At 39.2% G+C, this 24,076-nt stretch overlaps 1 long non-coding RNA gene across 1 annotated transcript; it reads right to left on the bottom strand.

Annotated features, from left to right (window-relative positions):
• Positions 1-39: 39 nt before the first annotated feature.
• On the bottom strand, positions 40-23,412 carry LOC146865435 (uncharacterized). The gene is made up of 5 exons (XR_014970268.1): positions 23,060-23,412; positions 22,302-22,360; positions 9,515-9,555; positions 1,101-1,538; positions 40-145 (listed from the first exon to the last, which is right to left on the bottom strand). It is a non-coding gene; the product is annotated as an uncharacterized LOC146865435 (long non-coding RNA).
• Between the last annotated feature and the right edge of the window lie 664 nt (positions 23,413-24,076).

The raw sequence follows: 24,076 nt of genomic DNA, 5'->3' as shown, positions 1-24,076 counted from the left end.
TTTTTATGTAGCTCCCAAGTTCGATGGGAAAGTCCGCTGCGTCCCTCCACAGTGTTATTTTCACTGAGTCTGTTGCATCGTTTACTGTTATTGATTTTAGTTTTGTTTCTTGTCCTCCAATGAATACAGTTTTGGTTTCTTCCTCCTGTCAAATTTGATAAACAATCATTGTTATTGGTTCTTGCATAGATAGTATACACTTGTGCTGTATCTTTGTTTATTGGAGAGAACATGCGAGTGAAAAGTTTGTTGATTGTTGTGGTGTATTAGTTGTGTAATAGTGTGTGCTACAGTGTGTATGTTAGAGAGTGTGCGTTAGAGACTTTTGTATGGAAGTATATATATGATATAATTTGTAGGAGAGTGCACATAAAAGAGTAGATGATGATATTTTGTATAGCTATCATTTTTACAAGTGTTTGAAATAAATAGTAAAAATACTTTACATGTTTGAAACTTGTGGGACTGTTCCATGTAATCAACACTTTACAGTGCATTTAGTGTCCGATGTGTATTTTTACAGATGTTAATGTTTTTTTTCGTAAATTATATTAGTTAAATATAATTTAGATTGTAAAATGAGCGAGTAGAGTTGCTAGGATATTGTATGTGTTGTGCAGTAAGTATAGTGCTATTAGCAGCAATGTTGTGTATTCTATTTGAGTTTCTACATCGATTAGTCCTAAATATAGCCTTTAGATGTTATTTCTCTATAAAAAATTGTTGTATGCTTGTAGTAGATTGTACTACAGAGTATTGGCAAAGTTTAAGTAGCAATGAATGAGATGGAGAGTGTCCGTTTTTAACTATATGTAACCTTGTGGTGTGTGTAAAAGGAGTAAGCAACAGCTATTACTTGAAATGTTTGTAGATAGTATGTGTGTTGGAGTGAGTGTTGTATATAGTTTATAGTAAAGTGTGCTGCTAATAGTGTGTGTTTTAAAGAGTTGCAGTTACTAAATGGGTTTTGAATGTATGGTATAGTGGTTTGAAGAGTGTGATTACAAAGTGTGTGTGGCAGATAGTGTTGCTGATAGTATGTAAGTTTACAGACTACTACATGCAATAGTTAAGCACCTTAATTTTTTTATGATACGTACCTCTGATATTGTCCCTAATATGCTCATCAATGTCCGTAAATTAGCTTTTCTTATAGTTTTTATTGGAGAAACTGGGGGTGCAGGCGGCTGTAGCAAATATACTGCTTCTTGGGTTATTGTTTCCGGGAGCGTTAATGGTGGCATTCTCGAAATCTTTGTTTGTTTCGTTAAGATGATGACATTGTTCTTGTTTATAAAATTCCGAATTATAATTCCATTCCCTTCTTTTGTTAGCTTGAAAAAATCATCATTGTAGCAAGTTCCTTTAATGGACCCACTTTCATCAGCAAGAGCAATGTGGAATAAAATCTTATTTTCTTGCTTAGCGTTTTTGTAGTGTGTTTTTGCAGAGCATTTGACTATGTTTGCTCGTATTGCTTTTTGATACGGTTTGCTTTCCTCGTGTTTGGTTTCCTTAATTTCTTGTATAGAAATCATCTGCAACGAGACAAATAATGTAAGTAGACCTTCTGAATCTAGCATGTAAAGAAAGGAAATTCCTAAAGCAAAATAACATACAAATTGATAATTTCAGCTTATTAAATAGCTACCCATAATGCTTTGTGATCGCTATAGTAGGACTCTAGTATACCAAAGTGAGTTATCTCTTCATTAACATATATATGGTCTAAGGTTGAATTGTAGTCTGTTGTGTAGTTTTGTATTTTTTGGTGACATTGAAATTGGTTTTGCATGTATTCTAAAAGTAGTGTTGCATTATGTGATACTTGTGCTAAATCTATGTTGAAGTCGCCCATTATTATATATTTGTAGTTTGGGTAAAAGCTCAATACGCTAGTTAACACTTGAAAAAGTTTTTGTAGTTGTACATGTGGTGGTTTGTATATTATCACAAATAAGTAATCACAATTCTTTATAAATAAAGTAAAATGTAAAATGTCAATTTCGTGCTGTGTTTCATAAATTGGCAAAAGGCAAATATTTTTCTTGTAATAAACAGCAATCCCATGCTTGGTATTTTGATTATGGAATTTATCAAATAGCATCAGATGATAGTGGTCAATATATAATGAATGACTGTTCCCTTCCCTAGTTGTGTTTATTTCATTGAGACATATAATATCTGCCTTCATGATATTTGTGTCGGCTTGTATAGCTTTGTGATTTTTTTGTAGTGAACGTATGTTGTGTACAATAACATTAAAGTTTAGCAGATAATTACATAATTGTGGTACTGATATTTCTAATAGCATATCTGTCCTTAAGCGTGCCATTTCTTCATGAACCTTTGGGTGGACAACTATTTTGTCCTGCTGAAAGTTTTTAATATATATGTTTTCTAATGATTTTGCTCTGCTTAAAGCAACATAATGCAAATGATGTATTTTACTATTGTTAAAATGGATGTAAAGTGGTTCAATAGTTTCTCCTTGTGTTCTATGTATAGTACGTGCAGATGATTGGCGTAGTGGGAATTGCTTGCGTATTATTGTTATAACTTTTTGTGTAAATTGAAAATGTCTAGAGATAACATGAATTGGTGTCCAATGAGGTGAAATGTTACTGTGATATATGTGCCTATTTTCCTGTCTTGTTAATTTGCCAACATTTTCTTTATCAAAAAGAATCCATATCCCATTTGGAATGCTATTGATAGTTTCTACTAATTCAACTGTACCTGTTGCACCATTTGTTAAGCCATCGTTAACATTGATATTGCATGTTAGATCGTATCGTAATTTTAATGCAATATGCAATATAAATGGCAGGCCCATGGTCTTAGTTGCATCTGCAGGTAATTGCATTAGTATTTTTTTTTTTTACAATTTCGCTTAGGTCAGATGCAACTGTATCTATTGCGGTTGATGTGTATACAGGGTATTTTGTTATATGTTGTAACAAAACTTCATTATTAATATTATTAACCTCTTTGTTTGTTGCCATTATATAAGGGATGGTTTTGGTAATGTTTTGGGGTGGGTCTTGCTCGCGTGTTTGTATTTGTATAATATCGTCATTAGTTTGTTTTCCTTCTCTTAATCTATTTAGTAATTGAGCAAATGGTAAGTCGTTTAGCTGTCTCATAATTTTTGTTAATTCAAACAACTTAGTGTGTTTGCCATAAATTTGTACTTACTGGTCTGTATGAATGCCTAGAATTTTCAAATATGTATGTGTCAAATACTGGTTTTAACTGATAAAAATCTCCAATAGCTAATATGGATATCCCACCAAAAGGGAGTTTGGACATTTTAATTTCTTGTAACCTGTTATGTATAAAATTGAAAAGATTTGCCCCTACCATTGATATTTCATCAATTATCAGCAATTTAAGATGCAATAATTCATTTTGAAGTGCACTCCTGTTCTCATGAGTGAGTGGTTTATGAGATAGCGATTGCGAAACTGGTATTTTGAATGTACTATGTAGCGTTTTACCATGGATGTTATGTGCTGCTTTGCCTGTTGGAGCTGTAAGCAATACATAAATGTTATCAGGATTTTCCCCTGCTTTGGTATTGTAATAGCGTAGTAATGTTTGGTAAAGGGCTGTTATAAGGAAGCTTTTCCCTACTCCTGCACCACCTGTGCAAAACGTATAGCAAGGTGTTTCTTTGGTTTTTATCCAATGCAAGTGATGGTATATAAAGTTAAGTTGCTCATCTGTAAGATTTTGCATCAAACTGTGATATTGGTCATCTGGCATTATATTATTGGTTAAAAGTTCATCATTACTTGTACTTCTAATGCCTAAATCAAATGATAAGTCATATAATAGTGGTTCATTTGTTTGAACTTCAGGACAAATGTTTTCGTCAGTTTCTATATCCATTGGAGGTATAAGTAATGCGTCCAATGTACAGTCTCCATTGGCATTAGGTGTTAAAGGGGTATTATGCCTATTATACTTAGTATGATTAGCGTCAACTATATTTTGAAGTTCTAGGTATTTTTCATAATATGTTTCCTTATTACCAATAATTTGATTTTCTACTCTCCAGGGATAATAAAGCATTAGCAATTCTCTGTAATAATTTTCAGGGTCATTTTTTTTATTAAACCTGCAATACCGAATTATTTTTTGTTTTTGCCGCTTTGTATAATCTGTTTCTGCAGTTTTATTTGGTATATTAATTTCAAGTTCTTCCTCATCCGAGCTATAAAAGTTGTTTTCGGTGAGGAAATTATCATGGTCTGTTGCATTTTTCTGCTTTCTATTTTTATGATTTCCATGATACATAGATGCATAGTCAGCTAATGTACACGTTTCCAAATCTGTAGGACGTTTGCTGTACTTTACTATTACATTATCATATTGTATTTGATTGGATGTATCAGGTAACAAATTTATAGTCTCAATGTCTTTTAATAAGTAGGTACGCTTTTCTGGAGGGCTTGTATTAATGAAAACATACGATCTAGAACTTTTGCGTAAAGGAATTTGAAGTATAAGATAGGCTGCTTCTTGCGCGCTTATTTCTGTACAGTTTAGGAATTTGTTACCTATATGCTTAAGCTGCTCTTTTATGCTTGGATTGTGATAAACTTCTTTTGCTGCTTGTGCAATCAACTTGCTCATTCCACGCTGTGATTTACTAATATATGATACTATATATACGGCACATGCATATGCGTCTAAGATGTATTGTATATCAATGTTTGCTTGCCATGCTTGTAAAATTGTCGTATTGTAGTTATTAATAAAGCATTCAGCTGGTGTTCTTTTTAGGAAAATTGTATTTTTTTCTATAATGCAGCGTATACATCTAACATATTGACTTAGATCTAGTTTCATTGTATCTAAAAACTGTTCAAAGGAATAATGTGAGAACTCTTGCGTGTTCATAGTTAGGTGGATTAGTTCGATTTTCTGTAAGAGCTCTTGATCAGTTTTGTCTAGTGGTAATGGTTCCAGTATAAAAGTTTCTGGCATTGGATATTTTGGGTACTGGTATTTGCATGTTCTTTTATGTTTAATACGACAATTTTTGGTATGTCCATGCTTTTGTAGTGGCAATAAAGGCTCGATATTTGTATCTTGTTGTTTTGCACAGGTTATATATTTATCTATAAAAGCTGTAACAGTAGTAACTTCTGAAGTTTCATACTGTGGAGCTCTTTCAATCCATATTATAGCATGTATATGTGGTGATCCTCTTTGTTGAAATTCTACTCTATAAAAGTAATCTATCACCTTGCCAATTGGGTTACTTTTATGCAGTAATATACAATTAAAGAATTTTCTAACTTGAAAGTCAAAATGTCGGGCACAAGTAATGGGATTTCTCTGTATTAATTTGCATTTTTCCTCCCATGACATTTTTTTGAATTCTTCTTCTGTACATTCTTTTTTTTTCTCAGTGCGTAATAGTATGTTGATTAAATGATACCATTTAGTTTCTGCTGCTGATAATGTTAAAAAAAATGTTGGTATCCCTAATTGCCTTATCATAGCAAATAAGTCTTTTTTGCATTGCTCCCAATATGGTGGTGAGCCACGTATTGTTTTTAGTATTTTATATCCCTCATTAAATTGGAAAATGCTATCTAATTTTTGTTTGATGTCTTTTGCTGTAATAATGTTACCATTGGTAAAATATTTTCTAAGTGAGATGTATATTTTGCTCTGTATTTGCTTAATATGCAACTTTTTCAATTTGAAGAAAACATTTGTCATGGACTTTGCTACTCTTAAATCATAACTTCTTAATTCCCATTGACATATTGTACTGTAATGTATTGGTACATGCCTTTCTTTGTTTGTTGGCCTTCGCTTCCCACAAAAAATAGTGGGGAAAGCTAAATATTCAGAATCTTTGTCTTCATATAGACCCCTTGGTGTGTTATATTCTGCAGGTGCCAAGTTAATAATGTTAATGCTTTCTGTAGTTATAGTTTCATTAGTTAGCATAGTATCTAAATTCCCAGCTGCAATGTTGTCTGATGAATCTGATGTATTGTTTGCATCAGAAGTGTCATTACAAGGTGGCATATTCTCTGGTGTATATTCCCAATCTTTATTAACAGTGACTCCATATTCTTGGAACATACTGCTAGTAGTTGCTAAATATAGAGCTGCACGCTTTACTTTGTTTGGCCTTACATTTTCGAAATGGGTATAGGATTTATAGCTTAATTTGCGTTTTAATTTTATTGGAATCGTCATGTTATCATTAATTTGTCTTGGTAAAACAGTTACAGTTGTCATAACATCGCCAGGAACGTTAACTACTGCACCTGAGAGAGATTTTTGGAAGCCTCGCGGCAGCGTTCTGATTTGTAAAAAAGGTATTCTTGGCGATACTAGTCTCTCTTCTAAATTATGCAAGTGTAATTCAGGTGGGATATCAGGAAATGTCATCCCATTATAGAAAGAACATGGTGGTATTTTGTCCTTGGCAATATAGTTGTAACATGTCCAGCATATATCTTCTGTTTGATATTGACTAATGTTACATTCTATGAATTTAGCCCTTTTTTTTAACTTGTGCGTTGTTTGCAAACTTTGTTTATGCCACAACTGATTGCAAATAGTGTAAGCATACTCTGGGCCATATTTAATTTGTGCATGGAAAGTACTAATTGTGGCATTTGTCAAAGATGTTATATTTGTGGCATTAAGTGTATTTTCTGTTTCTTGTTCATGCAATCTTTTTCTGTTACAGTTATTTGGTTGTACTTCTATTGCATTTGGTTCATTGTGAATCCCAGCATTATGTGTAAATGTGTTTGTTATTGGATTGGGATTGTTAATAGCTATGATAGATTCAATATGACTTGTGGTTGTGGAATTCTCTGTATGCATTTGCCTATCGCTGTTGAGTGTTTCTGTAATTGTATTTTCTAGTTGTAACTCTATAGGTGTGATATGTATAGAGGCATGTAGAGTTAACTTAGTAGTATGGATATACATGTCTCTTATAGGTGTAACTTTTTTCTCTCTATGTTTTCTTTGTGTTGTCTCAAGTGACAATTTGCTAATTTTGCGTACTGTAACTGGAGTGAAGTATAAAGTAAAACTTAACGAATGTGGTACTTTGTTCTGGAGAGCCAACGTTCTGATGTAATCAATAACCTGCTCAGGTGATTTGATTTGTAAAGCAATAGAGGTCCCCTTAGCAGGAGGTATTATTTCCTCATTTTGGCTATTTGAATTAAATACAAAGTATGCATGAATCGTTTTGAATATTGAAATAGTGTATGCATTAAAACAAATCAATATACCACTGTTCAAATGCATTGAAGTAAGGGTTCTCAAAAGCCTTGCATTTTGCATTTCTGTTTGCTTTTCCTCCAACGTTATGTTCTTTTTTTGCTTAATTGCATATATAACGCCATTGTGCTCTATGTAATTGGGTAAATATTGTGGTTGCATACAATTTTCTTTATTAATTGACTGCATTTCAATATATAGTGCATTTCCAAGTCCCATAATAGATTGCAAGTCTTGACTATCCCAACTATGTGCGGGTTTACAGTAGTTATGTAGAATAGCAAATAGACTATTTTGTATAGATTGTGTACACCTTGATGGTAGTGTAAGATTTGTTTGTGTTTGCTGTTTGTCTGTACTATTTACGACATTTATATGTTGTTGTGTTTGTGGCCAAAAAGTTTGTTCTATGTTGTTCCTGATGTTAATATGCATTTTGGACAATATAGTCTTGGGGTTATTTTTTGGGCTAAGTATTTTGTTACCCTGAGTGTTAGGTTTGTTTGTAGGATGGGAGCTTTGTATATATGCGTTATTATGCAAATCACTTGTTGAGCCTGTGATGTTTTGTGTCTGTATGTTTTTTGTATCACAACTCGTGACTCTTGTGTTGTGTCTAAGTTATTTCTAAGTATATTTGCGTATGTCGGAGTATTATGTGAGTTACTTGCATATTCTGTTGTATCTATGCTAGTGCAGGTAGGTAGCGTCAGTTGTGCAGTTGTTATAGGCACAATGCAATTTTGTGAGGGGGGAATATGCTGATCACTAGCTAATGATGCTGATGGCTGAAGAGTACCTGCCTTTGATCTTTGGAGGCAATCTCTTTCATTTTGTATGCGAGTTCTTAATGTGTGTGTGAATAAATCTGTACATGCTTTAGTAGAATGCACATAAATATGCTTGTGTAATATGGCACTTGCATTTTTCTCTGCTATGAGCATTGCCTTATGTAGTGAATCTTTTTTAATTGGAATTATATCTATTGGAGTTAATTCATATGGTAAGTAATTACTATTGGGTCGCTTTAGACTATATGCCAGATTTGTTATGTACTGTATAAGCCCTTCAAATGATATTTGTATGGTAATACATGTCCCATTTGGGTGAGGCATTCCTGTGGTGTCGCGGCTATGCGAGTCAAATACAAAGTATGAATTTTCACTGTGCATAATAGCTATAACATACATATCCATGCAAAGTAAAACACCGCAATGCAAATTGAGTGCAGCTCTCAATACTGTTTGCATATTTGGCGAAGATGGGTCAAACTGTTTCAGTATATCCCCATAAGAAGGTTGTTTAAGCTTAAGCGAATAGATAGTGTCATTGTGTTGGATATAATTTGGTAAATCATCAGGATGCATAAGCTGTTCTTGATTTATGGAATGCATATCTATATATAAAGCATCCCCTAAGTCCATAATGGCATGTAAATCTTCTACAGTCCATGTATTAGCAGGTTTGTAGCTATTGTGTATGATTGCGAATGTGCTGTTTGGCAAACATTGTTTGCCCCGCGAAGTAGGAGAAAATTTGTTATGCCCTTGATGATAAGCTGCCTGCAGTATTTCCATGATATTAATAGCGACACCAAAATATTGTTCAAATAAACTGCCGGTATTAAACTACCTATTATAGGTTTGTATTGTAGCGTTCTTTGGATGCTGTATTTTAGTGTTGTAAGTTTCTTGTATGGACTATATATCTGTATGCTTCTATACAAGTATAATGCTAACTAGCATATATTAAAATTTATATACACTTTCTAACTTTTCTGAGTAGTTACTATTTATTTGTATAGCTATACAAGGTTCATGCAACTTCCCTTGTGCTGCTAATAACAGTAAGTAATAAATAGATGCTGTTCAGCAAACTAATTTCTGTGAGATAGGTTAGATGTATACTTTATTAAATTTATGCTATATGCATAGGATTCTAAAATGAATAGAAGTGTTTTCTAAGCATGCATTTGTTGTGTGTTTCTATACGCTTGTAGTGTTTCCACGAATGTTGTGCTTTAAGCAAAGGTCAGTGTTTTTTAAATAGTCTGTGAATGATGTTTACGGATTTGTAAGCACTAGACTTTCTCAACAGCCTATAGGTATCGTTAACAGAGGTTATGCATGCTGAAAACAATGAGTATGTTTCAAAAAAAATATATATATATTCTAATGATCCCAACTGATTTGTTTTCACCATAGGCTGGTGTATCAACAATAAATTAAGATACTTTCACCTTGATGCCTTGAAAAAGAATGCGCAACTTCTCACAGTTATCTATGGAAGAATAAAAACAAGTATTAATGTTGATTTAGCATAGTAATATACAGTAAGTTGTCAATAGTAACGAAATTAAGTAATTTTTGCATGGCTCATAAAGTTGGTAGATGTAATGGAGGGAAAACACAAGTAGAAATTGTATCCCAAAGAGCAATACAGATGTAATAATATGGAGATGGTTTGTAGTGTAAGGTTTCTGTCGAGTATGGTAGAAAAAGTGTTGTAAAATGTAGCATAGTGTAGACAATGTGTAGCCAAAAAAGTGTACATCGAGAATGTGTAGCAGAATGTGAAGAAAAGAGTAGTAGAGTGTTTTTCTTAGAGTATAATATTTAAATAGTTTCATTAAAAAAGACAAACAGTACGGTACAAAAACAAAGGCAATAAAACTTGTCAGTGCTTCACATAATTCATCCCATGGTAGTCTGCAGCACGGAATTATGCAACATATTGGCGCATGCGCTAAGGTACAGGGGCTAAGGCAGAGGCGCAAAGTAACACGTGTCATGCCACATGTGTGAAGTCACAGAATGTGTGTGCTGTAAAGAGTAGATGGAAGAAATTGTGAATGAGAATGTATGCTAAAGAGTGTGTGGTACAGAATGTGTAATAGAGAATGCATGGTGTAAAAAGCATTGTGGCCAGTGTGTGCTATTACAGTTGAAAACAGGGACAGCAAACTGAAAAACTTTGAGAAAAAGTTGACAGAGCCTCACGTAAGTAACCCCATTGGAGTTTGCAGATTGGTTCTCACCTGCATGCTCACTTTCTCATCATCAGCTATTGTCAACTTAAAGGTTTAAAGTTTGAAAAAAGCTAGGTAAACAAAGAGGAGAGTAAAGAAGAGGCAGTGTGTCATACGTCAAGGAGTAGCGAGAGGAGTAAGAGTAATGTATGTACAGTACAATTTTAAAGGATAGTAGTGAGGATAAAGACAGTAGAGATGTAACCATTAGCTCTGGTGCATGTTGTGAAGATGTACACAAAAATGCGTGCAACAGGTAGTATGGTAAACATTATGTATAATCATAGTGCATGAGAGTGTGCAACAGAGCGCGTGCAATAGAGCGCATGCAACAGCATGCATGCAACAGAGCGCATGGAAAGGAAAGAGGGCGCGTGGAAAGAGGGCGCGTGGAAAGAGGGCGCGTGGAAAGAGGGCGCGTGGAAAGAGGGCGCGTGGAAAGAGGGCGCGGGGAAAGAGGGCGCGGGGAAAGAGGGCGCGGGGAAAGAGGGCGCGGGGAAAGAGGGTGCATAAAGAAATAGTCTATTAATGGCGCAAACACTGAGCTATCTAAAGGATAAACTTTCTTAAAAATTTGACAGTGCCTTACATAAGTAACATCATTGCATTGTGCAGATTGGTTGTCATGTGCATTCTGACTTTCTCATCATTAGTTATTGCCAACAAATAGGCTGGAAGTGTGAAAAATTTGGCGGAAAATAAAGTGAGAATAAAGAAGAGCCAGTATGTAGTATACATGGAGTAGAAAGAGCAGTAAGAGTAGTGTGTGTAGTGTTTGCTTGATAGTAAAGGCTAGGAGGATAATAAAGGTAGTAGAGTTGTAAGCATTAGCTAGGGTGCATGTAGAGGAGATGTGTATTATAATTTGCACAGTAGCTAGTATGTTAAAGTGCATACCAAAAGACAGCGTGTAGTATTGCATAGAGCGTGTGGCAGAGAGGCTGTGGTAAAGAGCTGGTAGTACAGAGAGTGCCATAGAGGCTGTAAATATAGTGCGTGCTATAGAGTATATGCACCATGTTGTTATATGCGCTAAGTTACACGCGCTAAGTTACCTGCGCTAAGTCACAGTTGCTAAGCCACATGTGTTAAGTTACACAATGAGAGTACTGTAGAGAGTGGCTAAAAGAGTGTGAATGAGAATGTGTGCTAAAGAATGTGTGGTACAGAATGTATAATAGAGAATGCATGGTGTAAAAAGCAGTGTGTGCTATTACAATTAAAAACAGGGATAGGAAACTGAAAAACTTTGAGAAAAAGTTGACAGAGCCTCACGTAAGTAACCCCATTGGAGTTTGCAGATTGGTGCTCACCTGCATGCTCACTTTCTCATCATCAGCTATTGTCAACTTAAATGTTCAAAGTTTGAAAAAGCCAGGAAAACAAAGAGGAGAGTAAAGAAGAGGCAGTGTGTCATACGTCAAGGAGTAGCAAGAGGAGTAAGAGTAATGTATGTACAGTACAATTTTAAAGGATAGTAGTGAGGATAAAGAGAGTGGAGATGTAAGCATTAGCTGTGGTGCATGTTGAGAAGATGTACCTAAAAATGTGTGCAACAGGTAGTATGCTAAAGATTATGTAAAATCATAGTGCATGAGTGTGTGCAAAAGAGTGTGTGCAAAAGAGTGTGTGCAAAAGAGTGTGTGCAAAAGAGTGTGTGCAAAAGAGTGTGTGCAAAAGAGTGTGTGCAAAAGAGTGTGTGCAACAGAGTGTGTGCAACAGAGTGTGTGCAACAGAGCGCGTGCAACAGAGCGCGTGCAACAGAGCGCGTGCAACAGAGCGCGTGCAACAGAGCGCGTGCAACAGAGCGCGTGCAACAGAGCGCGTGCATGCAACAGAGTGCATGGCAAAGGAAAGAGGGCGCGTGGAAAGAGTGTGCGTGGAAAGAGTGTGCGTGGAAAGAGGGCGCGTGGAAAGAGGGCGCGTGGAAAGAGGGCGCGTGGAAAGAGGGCGCGTGGAAAGAGGGGCCGGGAAAGAGGGGGCGGGGAAAGAGGGGGCGGGGAAAGAGGGGGCGGGGAAAGAGGGGGCGGGGAAAGAGGGGGCGGGAAAGAGGGGGCGGGGAAAGAGGGCGCGGGGAAAGAGGGCGCGGGGAAAGAGGAGGCGGGGAAGAGGGGGCGGGGAAGAGGGGGCGGGGAAGAGATTGCGGGAAAGAGGACGCGGGAAAGAGGGCACGGGAAAAAGGGCGCGAGAAGAGGGCGCGGGGAAAGAGGGGGCGGGGAAGAGGGGGCAGGGAAGAGGGTGCATAAAGAAATAGTCTATTAATGGTGAAAACACTGAGCTACGTAAAGGAAAAACTTTCCCAAAAAGTTGACAGTGCCTTACATAAGTAACATCATTGCATTGTGCAGATTGGTTGTCATGTGCATGCTCACTTTCTCAAAATTAGTTATTGCCAACAAATAGGCTGAAAGTGTCAAAAATGTAGGGGAAAATAAAGTGAGAATAAAGAAGAGACAGTATGTAGTATACATGGAGTAGAAAGAGCAGTAAGAGTAGTGTGTGTAGTGTTTGCCTGATAGTAAAGGATAGGAGGATAATAAAGGTAGTAGAGTTATAAGCATTAGCTAGGGTGCATGTAGAGGAGATGTGTATTACAATTTGCACAATAGGTAGTATGTTAAAGTGTATGCCAAAAGACAGCGTGTAGGAAAGTGGGTTGCATAGAGCGTGTGGCAGAGAGGCTGTGGTGAAGAGCTGGTAGTACAGATAGTGCCATAGAGGCTGTAAATATAGTGCGTGCTACAGAGTATATGCACCATGTTGTCATATGCGCTAAGTTACACGCGCTAAGTTACCTGCGCTAAGTCACAGTTGCTAAGCCACATGTGTCAAGTTACACAATGAGAGTACTGTAGAGTGGCTAAAAGAGTGTGAATGAGAATGTGTGCTAAAGAGTGTGTGTTGTGGAGTGTGTTTTGGAGAATGCATGGTGTAAAATGCATGCTGTGGTGTGTGCGCAATTTCTGTTGAAAACAGGGTTAGTAAAAGGAAATAATTGTATAAAAAGTTGACAGAGCATCGCGTAAGTAACACCATTGTAGTTTGCACATTGGTTCTCACCTGCATGCTCACTTTCTCATCATCAGCTATTGTCAACGTTTAGGTTTAAAATATGAAAAAGAAACGAAAACAAAGAGGAGAATAAAGAAGAGGCAGTGTGTCTTTTACGTTAAGGAGTAGCGAGAGGAGTAAGAGTAATGTATGTAGTGTTAAATTGTAAAGGATAGTGTTGAGGATAAAGGTCAGTAGTGATGTAAGCATTAGATGTGGTGTATGTTGAGGAGATGTACTTAAAAAGGTGTGCAACAGGTAGTATGGTAAAGAGTATGTAAAAGCATAGTGCATGATAGAGCGTATGGCAGAGAGCATTTAAGAAGTGCATGCAACAGAGTGCGTGCAACAGAGCGCGTGCAATAGAGCGCGTGCAACAGTGTGCGTGCAAAAGAGTGTTTGTAGAGGATTAAAGTATATTATTGCTGGAAAAATTGACATAGGCAAAGTCCAAATCCCCTGGTAGTGTTGAGTGTTTAATGTCAGTAACACTATTGAGGTTTGCCAAATACTTTACTTGTATCTTCACTTCTTCATTGTTAAAATTCGGCAGCATATAGCTTGAAAGTTCCCCAAAAAAAGGATTAAAAAGAGGCGCGTCTAACGACCAACAGTAGTCTTAATGTAGGCATTAAGTATGATATATGTAGAGGAGGTGTCTCTAAAAAAGCGCGCTTTAAATTGTATTCTGTAAAATATAGCATGTTAAAGAGTGCATGTTAAAGATTGTATGGTAAACAGTGCAAACGCAAGACTGTTTGTAGAAAACTAAACTATATTGCTATCTAATAAATTCAACTGCTCTAACGTAAAAGTTGCCAGCGCCTCATGTTATTAACACCATTCGAGTTTTCCGATTGTTTTGCATGTGCATGCTTACTTCCCCATCAACAGCTAATGCCAAATGTGGTTTATATTCACATTTTCACGATGTCACACAGGCATTTACATAAACCTACACATACACACTGCTTCATTCAATCGTGAATTTAAGTACTCCATGCAAACTTCCCATTTTGCTAATTTCTTTAAAAGCAATAATACATTATTTGATTGTGCACAGCCATCTATGTATTGTTTTTTTTGGCCCAACTCTTTTCTCTCCCCTTTCCCATAGCAAGCATTTGTTGAGGAAGTTTCCCTCAGCCTGCCCCACGCTCTTCAGAATCATGGGTGTCTTTTTTTGCAACTTTTCTCTTTTGCCCAGCCGGACCCATATTTGATGGTGGGCATGTTTCTTCTATTTTATCTTTGGCCTTTTCCGGCTTATGTTTATGGCTGTGAGGCAAATTCTTCCTGAAGCAGTATGGCAAGCAATGTGCTATGTTTTTTGGCTGTTTTGTTGTTTGCTTGCTTTTTATCTAACTTTTTGTTTCTCGAGCTTAAGCGGTGTGGGTCATTCCGGTGCAGCGGCGTGCAGGGAGTGCTTTCCTCGGTAAGTATGGTGCTGTTTGTGGGACTTAGGTAAGGCATATTGTAAGTAACTCATTTTTTTTTTCTGTTTCGTTACAGGTCTTCAGCAGTGAGGGTCGTTCCAGTGCGGCGGCATGCAGGGAGGCTTTTCCTTTGTAAGTATGGTGTTGTTTGCGGGACTTAGGTAAGGCATATTGTATGTTTTGTAACTAACTGTGTATCTTTGTTTGTTTACAGGGCTTCATCGTTCTGGGGTGCTACGGTGGAGATGCCTACATGGAGCACTTTCCCCAAATGTATGGTGCTGTTTGGGCTATGCATCTATTAAAAAAAGCTAGCATTAGCTACGATGTTTAAGAGGTGTGCTACAAATGGTGTGCAGTAAAGTATGTGTATTGAGAGTACGTGTGGAAGAGGGCGCGGGGAAGAGGGCGCGGGGAGGAGGGCGCGGGAAAGAGGGCGCGGGAAAGAGGGCGCGGGAAAGAGGGCGCGGGAAAGAGGGCGCGGGAAAGAGGGCGCGGGAAAGATGGCGCGGGAAAGAGGGCGCGGGAAAGAGGGCGCGGGAAAGAGGGCGCGGGAAAGAGGGCGCGGGAAAGAGGGCACGGGAAAGAGGGCGCGAGAAAGAGGGCGCGGGAAAGAGTGCGCATAAATAAATAAATAGTGTATTAATGGTGAAAACACTGAGCTAGCTAAAGAAAAGTTGCCCACAAAGTTGACAGTGCGTTACATAAGTAACACCATTGCATTGTGCAGATTGGTTGTCACGTGCATGCTCACTTTCTGTTTATTGGTTTTTTTTGACAAATAGGCTGATAGTGTCCAAAAAGAAGTGGAAAAAAAGGTGAGAATAAAGAAGAGACAGTATGTAGTATACATGAAAAAGTAGTTTTGAGCAGTAAAAGTATTGTGTGTAGTGTTTGACTGATAGTAAAGGATAGGAGGATAATAAAGGTAGTAGTTGGAAGCATTAGCTATGCAGCATGTAGAGGAGATGTGTATTACAATGTGTACAGTAGGTAGTATGTGAAAGCGCCTGCCAAAAGATAGCATGTAGAAAAGTGTGTGGCATACAGTGTGTGGCAGAGAGCCTGTGGTAAAGAGCTGGTAGTACAGAGAGTGCCATAGAGGCTGTAACTAAACTGCGTGCTACAGAGTATATGCACCATGCTGTCATATGCACTAAGTTACATGCGCTAATTTACCTGCGCTAAGTTACCTGCGCTAAGCCACATGTGGTAAGTTACACAATGAGAGTACTGTAGAGAGTGGATAAAAGAGTGTAAATGAGAGTGTGTGCTAAAGAGTGTGTGGTGTGAAGTGTGTTTTTGAGAATGCATGGTGCAAAATGCATGGTGTGGAGTGTGAGCAATTACTGTTGAAAACAGGGATAGGAAAAAGAAAAAATTTCAGAAAAAGTTGACAGAGCCTCACGTAAGTAACACCATTGGAGTTTGCAGATTGGTTCTCACCTGCATGCTCACTTTTTCATCATCAGCTATTGTCAACTTATAGTTTGAAAGTGTTAGACCTGTCAGCCCTTTGGGTGGTCCCTCCTCATCATTATTTATTTTGTCCCACTTTTGCCTCAACCCCTGTTTGAATTTTTTCCCTTTTGGGAACCACCAGACTTTTTAGTGTTGCTGCAGATTCAGGGAGCCATTTTAGCTACCCCTGAAACTTCTGTCTGAGGGCCTGGAGCACAAAATGGTGGCCACCTGTGACATCACCAGCATCCACTGGAACCTACCAGCACCTTCCAGAACATTCCAGGAGATTCCAGAACCCTGTGACAGTTGGAGACCGTTTAGAATGTTGGGAGGATAAGAGAGGCAGTTGGCAGTTGGAGCTGGCAGTTGGCACCTGACTGGTGAAGAGAGAGGAGCACAACAGTGAAGGAGGAAGGAGTGAAGCAGCAGGGGTGGAAACTTGTGCCTGGAGTGGGGTCCATAAACCCACCCTTGATACTTGTCCCTACTGATGGATCCCAGCCTATAGCCCTGTGTGGGAAGAAGACAGAAGAAAACCATCCTAAGGACCTGGACAGCAGGAACAGGCCTTAGAACCAAGAAAACAGCAAGATTCTGACCTGAGAACTGGTTTCCCTGGAGTCCGGCGTCGAGTAGCCTGAAGACCTGGAGCCCGAGGTGGAGAAGCGGCGCTGACTGAAGTAGCAGACGTCGTACCCGGAGCCGCCTGAGGTCGTGAGAGGGCGCCGACGGGGGTCGAGAGGAATACCAGAGGTCGAGGAGGGAGTGAACCGAGGTCGAGCGAGCGGCGTCATCGGAGGAGTGAAGTCCGCCCTCCGGAGTCGTCGGAGACCGAGGTAGAGGAGCACCGGAGGTCGGGAGTGAGGATCGCACTCCGGAGTCGCCCGGAACCTGTGTGGAGGAGCACCGGAGGTCGGGGGTGAGGATCGCACCCCGGAGTCGCCAGAAGTCGACATCGAGGCCAGGCCGGCCGACGTCATCGGAGCCGAGAGCGCCATCGGACCGGAGCCGCCCGAAGTCGACATCGTGAGGAGACTGCCCGACGCCGTCGAATCGGAGGTCGAGATCGAACCGAGGCCACCGACATCGGACCGGAACCGCCTACCGGCGTCGTCAAAGAACTGACATTGTGCCGAGGCCGCCGAGACCGAACCGGAACCGCCTCACGGCGTCGACACGACTCCAGCGGCGTCGGAACATCAGAAAAAGGGCAGTAAGTGGAGTAGAGGGCGCCTAAGGCCCTGTGGAGACCTGAGAGACTGCTCTAAGGGGCTAGGGAGGTGCTGAAACCAACCTGACTGTGCAAGGGGTGAACTGGGACTAACCTAGAGAGGTTGTGTGGAGAGAGAAAGCCAGGGCACTGGTATTCCCCCCTTTGATCTACCTCAGCTTAGGCCTCAGCCTTGTCCCAGCCAGGGAGTAGCCCCCCTCAAGCCTTCCACAACCCTACAAGCTGTGCCTGGGCCAAATCAGCCCTTAAGAAGTGAAGTGTCATCTGATTATATGAGGGGTGCTGTATACTTGTAATTATTTATTGGGGATACTGTATTTATTGAATTTTTATCTATTTATTGCTGCACTATATTTATAGGTCCACAGGACTTGATGGTGTACAATATTTATTGGTACAGTATTTATTGCCTCAAAGTATTTAATTGTCTGTATATATTGCACTTGTATTTATGCCCTGTTATTTATGATCACCCCTATTTATTTCATCAAACAGCCAGTATTTATTTGACCTGCACTATTTAAATTTGTATATTGTGATTGTCTTATTTATTTTTCCAATCAGCAACTAAGAGAAAAAGATAAAGAAGAATATTTTCATAATTTTTACGGTGTAGAGTCGTTTTTGGAACGGATGCACGCATGGTTATTGTATGGGTATATTGTATGCTTAGCACTGTGCCTGTTTCCTGACCACTCGAGCCAAGCTACCACAGTGTGTTCGGGGAGTCCACCACCACCCTGCGGAGTGGGAGTGGGCGTTTCCAACAGAAAGTATGAGAAAAGCAAGGGAAACAAAGAGGAGTATAAAGAAGAGGCAGAGTGTAGTATACATAAAGGAGTAGCGACAGGAGCAAGAGTAATGTATGCAGTGCACAAATAATAAAGGATAGTAGTGAAGATAAAGGCATTAGAGATGTATGGTACTGTTTGGGCTATGCATGTAGTAAAAAAAGCTAGCATTAGCTACGATGTTTAAGAGGTGTGCTAAAAATGGTGTGCAGTAAAGTATGTGTATTGAGACTACGTGTGGAAGAGGGCGCGGGGAAGAGGGCGCGGGGAAGAGGGCGCGGGGAGGAGGGCGCGGGAAAGAGGGCGCGGGAAAGAGGGCGCGGGAAAGAGGGCGCGGGAAAGTGCGCGGAAAAGAGGGCTTGGGAAAGAGTGCGCATCAAAAAATAGTGTATTAATGGTGAAAACACAGCTAGCTAAAGAAAATAGTTGCCCACAAAGTTGACAGTGCGTGACATAAGTAACACCATTGCATTGTGCAGATTGGTTGTCACGTGCATGCTCACTTTCTGTTTATTATTTTTTTTTGACAAATAGGCTGAAAGTGTCCAAAAAGAAGGGAATAAAAAGTGTGAATAAAGAAGAGACAGTATGTACTATACATGAAGAAGTAGTTTTGAGCAGTAAAAGTAGTGTGTGTAGTGTTTGACTGATAGTAAAGGATAGGAGGATAATTATGGTAGTAGTTGGAAGCATTAGCTATGCTGCATGTAGAGGAGATGTGTATTACAATGTGTACAGTAGGTAGTATGTGAAAGCGCCTGCCAAAAGATAGCATGTAGAAAAGTGTGTGGCATACAGTGTGTGGCAGAGAGCCTGTGGTAAAGAGCTGGTAGTACAGAGAGTGCCATAGAGGCTGTAACTAAACTGCGTGCTACAGAGTATATGCACCATGCTGTCATATGCGCTAAGTTACATGCGCTAAGTTACCTGCGCTAAGCCACATGTGGTAAGTTACACAATGAGAGTACTGTAGAGAGTGGATAAAAGAGTGTAAATGAGAATGTGTGCTAAAGAGTGTGTGGTGTGAAGTGTGTTTTTGAGAATGCATGGTGAAAAATGCATGGTGTGGAGTGTGAGCAATTACTGTTGAAAACAGGGATAGGAAAATGAAAAAAATTCAGAAAAAGTTGTCAGAGCCTCACGTAAGTAACACCATTGGAGTTTCCAGATTGGTTCTCACCTGCATGCTCACTTTCTCATCATCAGCTATTGTCAACTTATAGTTTGAAAGTATGAGAAAAGCAAGGGAATCAAAGAGGAGTATAAAGAAGAGGCATAGTGTAGCATACATAAAGGAGTAGCGACAGGAGCAAGAGTAATGTATGCAGTGTACAAATAATAAAGGATAGTAGTGAAGATAAAGGCATTAGAGATGTAAATTTGCTGTGGTGCATGTTGAGGGGATGTATATAAAAATGTGTACAAAAAGTAGTATGCTAAAGAGTATGTGAAATGATAGTGCATGAGAGCGTGTGACACAGTGCGTGCAACAAAGCGCACGCAACAGAGCGCGCGCAACAGAGCGCGCGCAACAGAGCGCGTGCAACAGAGCGCGTGCAACAGAGCGTCACACGCGCTAAGTTACACGCGCTAAGTTACACGCGCTAAGTTACCCGCGCTAAGTTACCCGCGCTAAGTTACCCGCGCTAAGTTACCTGCGCTAAGTTACACGCACTAAGTTACACGCACTAAGTCACACAATGAGTGTGCTGTAGAGAGTGGATAGAAGAGAGTGAATTTCAATGTGCGCTAAAGAGTGTGTGGTGTAGCGTGTGTTTTGGAGAATGCATGATGTGAAATGCATGGTGGCGAGTGTGCGCTATTACTGCTGAAAATAGGAATAGCAAAAGGTAAAACTTGTACAAAACGTTTGCAGAGCCTCACGTCAGTCACACCATTTGAGTTAGCAGATTGGTTCTCACCTGCATGCTCACTTTCTCATCATTAGCTATTGTCAACTTTTAGTTGTAAATTATGAAAAATCATGGAAAACAAAGAGAAGATTAAAGAAGATAAAGTGTGTAATAAACATAAAGGAGTAGCGAGAGGAGTAATTTATGTAGTATTCAAATATTAAAGGTTAGTATTGAAGATAAAGGCAGCAGAGATGTATGCCAAACAGTGCATGACATTTTTAAGCATAGAACCATATGTTCTGAATGAAAAAATGCATTTTTTTCCAACGCGTGATTCCCCAAAAACAATTGCACAGTAGTATCTGCATTACTGCGGGTAATACATACATGAACGCCAATGTTTGTACAGCAAACACTAAAATTAAGTAACCTTCGAGGAGCGATGAAATAATTTAGAAAAGGATACCTCGTCCCGCTAGCGTATTTTGTGAAACCCCTCCCACCCCCTCCAAAAGTCTAACAAACATCACATGACAAAATGTCACTGCTAGTATAAGCTTAACCCCCCTCCCCCCCTTTTCGCCCCCCTCATCACACACTTGTTTCAGTTGGTTCCATTAGCATAGAAGCCTTAGAGATTTAAGTAAGGTAAAGACGCGTTTTAGACGGTACCTATACGTAAACAATGCACCTTGAAAGCATATGCAAAGAATTCCAACCGGAAGATGGTAAATGTATTCAAATGTCAAGAAAAACGAATAGAAATAAAGCCAAATCTATAGAATGCGCACACCATAACTGCTATCATAGGCCAAAAGTCAGATCCAAAAGGAGGCATGCACATGAAAGCATTTCACATAAATGTTTCGCATCACAAAACACATTTTGCCAACAAAAGTAAAACAGTCGTAAGACATGTAAAAAGTAGCAAGCGCATTAATATTCCACTGGTGCGAAATTTGTATAATAGCATATAATTGCAGATGACTTGCAACAGTCGCAAATTTGCAATGCAATCGATGTTAAAGTATCTTATGCATAGAGTGTTTCAGTGAGGATGAAATAAGTGGCAAACTAAAGCCAAACGTTACCGTAATAAGGCTAGCATTAGTGCACATGACAAAATGTCACTGCTAGTATAAGGTTAACCCCCCTCCCCCCCTTTTCGCCCCCCTCATCACACACTTGTTTCAGTTGGTTACATTAGCATAGAAGCGTTAGAGATTTAAGTAAGGTAAAGACGCGTTTTAGACGGTACCTATACGTAAACAATGTACCTTAAAAGCATATGCAAAGAATCCCAACCGGAACATGGTAAATGTATTCAAATGTCAAGCCAAACGGATAGAAATAAACCCAAATCTATAGAATGCGCGCACCATAACTGCAATCATAGGCCAAAAGTCAGTTCCAAAAGGAGGCATGCATATGAAAACATTTCACATAAATGTTTCGCATCACAAAACACATTTTGCCAACAAAAGTAAAACAGTCGTAAGACATGTAAAAAGTATCAAGCGCATTAATATTCCTCGGGTGCGAAAATTGTATACTAGCATATAATTGCAGATGACTGGCAACAGTCGCAAATTTGCAATGCAATCGATGTTAAAGTATCTTATGCATAGAGTGTTTCAGTGAGGATGAAATAAGTGGCAAACTAAAGCAAAACGTTACCGTAATAAGGCTAGCATTAGTGGTGCAAGCAAAAAGAGCAAGTCAATGTACTGCATGTGCATTCGTTAAAGTTGGCCTAATATGTTTCGAAAGCTGTTCGGTTTTAAGCTAAAAACAAAATGATGGCATCTAAACGTTACGCTTACAAATCAAAATAAGCAGGATACCCAACTATGGCGAAGCGGTACCGTAATGTATACCGAAATACTGGCGAAAGCCAAAAGCATCCAGGTTATGTGCTGTCTATGTGTGTCCCTTCTAAATTCTGCCCAATCTACGCTCACCAAATATTTTATTGCAAACTTGACAAAAAAGCGCGGGTCGGAAGTTTAAATGCATTCAGATACGAAGCGCACTGTGGTAACTACAAAGCGCCTAACATGTTGCCAAAGGTTGAGATCGCAAAACCACTGCACTTGTCATTAGCCAAACACGACAGAAAACGTTCAGTGAGTTCATTGTGTAAACGGAAATACAATAGAAGCTGCTTACCTTATAGCAATAGAGATCGTTTTGGTCGTACTGGATGACCCACGAAATGTCTTGAATGTCTGCTCTCCCAGTTTAGGTCAAGGAAAAGAGAAATAAAAGGGAGTTAGTTCAAATGTCTTCTGAAATCTAGCCATCTATTCGAAAGGCAAATGCATTGTAAGTTGTATTTTAAGTAATAATTGTACGATTTCGGACAACAGAGCAAGTGTGCAATGCAATCCAGGGAAACGTTTGTAATGCAGTGTGCGCCTCACAAAGTATGCAATACACGCGTACCGTAATGTGTATAGTAAGAGTGGCAAACACCCAAAAACTGCAAAATAACGTGGTGTGCGTGCGTGCTCCTTATAAATCGTGTTAAATCTTTCCTAGCAAGTGATTTATTTTCAACGATTGTAATCGCGGCTCCGAAACTTAAAGTCAGCAAGATACCAAACGATGGCGAGCCGGTACCGTAATGTATATATAAATCGCGGCGAAAGGTAAAACATTAATGTAATGTGGTGTGTGTGCGTGTCCCTTGTAAATTCTGCCTAACATATGCTAGTAAATCTTTTCGTTGCAGCTTTTAAATAAAAGTGCGGCTTTGAAAATTTAAAGCCATAAAGACACTCAGCGAACTTTGCTAATAAATAAAGCACATAACATGTTTGCAAAGGTCAACATTGGAAATTTACTGTACTTGTCATTAGCAATCCACGATAGAAAACGTTCGTTGAGTTTATTTTAAAAAGGGCAATACAATTGAATTTGCTTACCTTTTTGCAATAGAGATAGTATACTTCGTACCGGATGACCCACGTAATGTCTAGAATGGCTGCTGTTCCAGTTCAGGTCGAGGAAAAGAGAAATGAAGCGTATTTAATATAAATGATCTCAAAAATGTAACCATCGATTCGAAAGCAAAAGGCATTCTAAGTTGTATTTTAACTAATAAATGTACGATCCCTGACAACAATAGCAAGTCTGAAATGTAAAGCATGGGAAAGTGTATTATGCAGAGAGCGCTTCACTAAGTATGCAATACACGGGAAACGCTAGCAAATCGGTACCGTAATGTATTTATTAATAGCGGCGAACACAAAAAGCATGCAAGGTAATGTGGTGTGTGTGCGTGGTCCTCACAAATTCCGTCAAATATTTATTAGCAAGTGTTTTTCTTTTTAAAATGCAAGTAATCGCGGCATTGACAATTAAAGGGAGCAAGATACCAAACGATGGCGAAGCGGCCCCGTAATGTATATAATAATCCCGGAAAAAGCATAAACATTAAGGTTATATGGGGTGCGTGCCCCTTCTAAATGCTGCCCAATATAAGTTAGTCAATTTTCCCGTTGCCGATAGTAAATAAAAGCGCGGTTTTGAAAATTTAAAGGCATCAAGATACTGAGCGGACTTTGCTAACAATAAAAGCGCCCAACATGTTGGCTAAGGTTAACATAGTAAAACACCAGCACTTTACATTAGCAAAACACGATACAAAACGTTCAATGCGTATATTTACAAAACGGCAATACAAATAAAGTGGCTTACCTTTTCGGAATAGAGATAGTTTAGCTCGTACTGGATGACCTGGAACCAAGCAATGTTTTCGAATGGCTGCTCTTCGAGTTTAAATACAGTCAAACCGGAGGAAAGGGGAGTTACTTTAAATGAATAACAATAGAGAAGTAACACTTGTTTACGAACAGCACGCGTGTGAAATCTTCTTGTTGTCTAGCCGTATGCTAATGTTTGGGTGGTGGTCTTCCTTGGATGAAAGGAATGTCTGCCTG

The sequence above is a fragment of the Triturus cristatus genome, chromosome 2_1 (assembly GCF_964204655.1).
Source record: "Triturus cristatus chromosome 2_1, aTriCri1.1, whole genome shotgun sequence".
Taxonomy (NCBI): domain Eukaryota; kingdom Metazoa; phylum Chordata; class Amphibia; order Caudata; family Salamandridae; genus Triturus; species Triturus cristatus.
Note: the sequence above shows the minus strand (reverse complement) of the source record. Positions and strands in the feature narration are given on the sequence as shown.